At 37.1% G+C, this 2,245-nt stretch overlaps 1 pseudogene; it reads right to left on the bottom strand.

Annotated features, from left to right (window-relative positions):
• Window positions 1-671: 671 nt before the first annotated feature.
• LOC100917346 lies at window positions 672-1,292 on the bottom strand (annotated as a pseudogene).
• Window positions 1,293-2,245: the final 953 nt, after the last annotated feature.

The following is a 2,245-nucleotide window of genomic DNA, read 5'->3' as shown; positions in this document are numbered from 1 at the left end:
TAAATGTATTTATTTTCTTTTTAGAATGTTTATTAACCTTTTATATGAAGTGTGTTTTTCTCTTAGGCATTGCTTGTTGTGCTGAGAAATTGTTCTATTCTGCTGATTCTGTGTCTTAATTGTAACTCTTACTTTTATTTACTGATTTTTCCAATCTTTCTTCCTTAACTGAGACTTTAAATTAAGACTAGGCCTTGGGCAATTCTGAATGTTGCATCCTTATATGGTCCTAATCAAAATTATGTGGTATTCTGCTACTACTTTTCCCAGTTTTTGGTTTCATTCAAGGCAACTCTCTAGGCAATTCATGTAAAAACACTGCAAATTTCAGCAAAAATTAGACTGATCATTACCCAACTGTACTAACTTGTCAGGGTTTCAAATGCTCTTTGGATCTGATCAACACATATCAGCTTAACTTTAGTTGGAGCTCCAGAAGACAGTGGTCCCAGCTCCTGTCATCTCTCTTTTTTCTTTTTCTTTCTTTCTTTCTTTTTTGTTTTTTTTTTGTCTTTTCCTCCACTTTATTTCATACTCCCACCACACCACCACAATAATGGCTTCTTCTTGATTTAAACTAAAAATCATTAGGGATTCTGGAAAGGTGTGTGTACTGGGGGAGGGGAATGGTATCACAGATTGAGGTATTGGGGGGAAGGGGAGGATCTAAGTCAGTGAATGGTCTTGACAAAACTCTTGAAGTTGCTGGCTGCCTGAAGCTACAGTTGATAGGCCATAGGATGGATCTTGAAACCATACAGCCTGGGCACAAATTGGTTGGCAGGTCTTTTGGGCCTGTACTCAGGATGCACCATGAAGAGCATGTGGGGAAAGCTAGTGTCAAACTATGCACCATCTTTGTAGTGGTGCCTGGATAAGTTGGAGGTGTAAGCATCAACGCACTTAGGACAGTACAGCTTTTACATAGACTCACTGGGTATGTCTGACAGTCCAATGGCCAACATGGGCTGATTTTCACAATATACATGGAGACAATAGCCAAAGTCTCTGTGCTGGTATTTTTCCAACACCTGGGCAATGCCACTGTTTGTAAGGATGTAGCAGGCATGAATAGTCTATATAACATCTCAACTGTCTGCCCATTCAGTTCACTCTGGTTGCGGTTGTCTTCCAATTCCTCAAGTTCCAAGTTGAGGATCATGTACTTCTTTGTTGAGCTGTGAGGTTGAACTTATCTTGGATATAGTCTTCATCTCACAGAAGAATTGATTGCCACAAAGCCCATGGAACCATGAGATCTATGTTATGTCCTCTGAGCTACTCATCTTTATGTCAGCAGGTTGGGACTGGGGAGGGAGAGGGACAAATTGCTCCCAGGGGCGGCAGTGGCTGCACCAAAGCTAAGGTAGTATACCCAACCTCTCCAGAGGTTTCCTGTAATCTATCTTTAAGGCTCTCTGAGTTCAGTGACAGAGATTTTGACAGGGCAGCATTTCTGTCCTGATTGCTCAGCTTTCAGGCTCAGCTCAAGGATGAAGGCTGGAACCATAAGCCTTCTTCCATGCCAGCATCAACTGGTATGATAAAAGGTAAATACTAATAAGTACAATTCCCATATTGAAAGATTCTGCCTCTTCTAAAGGACTCTGCATTGAATTCCAACTAACTCTCTTCTTTCTATTCTTATCTATGAAGAAGGGTTATCCTTCATGTCACTCATTCCCATAACTTCTTGAAGTGTTCCATTACCACATGATCCACTTTTTTTTTTTAAATATGTCTCAGGAATTATTTATTTTGCCAAAACCTATGGTCATAATAGGTTAATTAGGCTTCGAGCATTAAGAATTTTAAGTGTATTTATAACCATTAATTATAGAAAGTTGGAACTTGATGCAGCTGAATTTCTTTTTGCAAAATCTTACTTAAATTGTTATCAAAGTAGAAAAGGAAATCTTGTGATATAATTAATTTTTTATCCTCATGTAGTGAGTTGTTATTTATCTGGATAATTTTCTTTTGATAAGGACCAAAATAATTTCATTTATAAATTCTTGATGATGGTTTATATTTAGTAAAAGAATATTTATCTATCCATCTGTATTAAATTGTATCATTCATTTGATTCTTTATAATCTGGAATTTGTTTGGAAAGTTAACATATATTTGAGCTAAAATACCAAATGTGCCTTCCTACCTCCTTTTCTTTCTAAATAAATTATTTTGTGCTTATCTTAACTCAATTTTGGCATTCCTCTTATTTTTGCTGTTGTTCAATAATGTC

This window comes from Sarcophilus harrisii, chromosome 4 (assembly GCF_902635505.1).
Source record: "Sarcophilus harrisii chromosome 4, mSarHar1.11, whole genome shotgun sequence".
NCBI lineage: Eukaryota > Metazoa > Chordata > Mammalia > Dasyuromorphia > Dasyuridae > Sarcophilus > Sarcophilus harrisii.
This window is presented reverse-complemented; position numbering and strand designations above follow the sequence as displayed.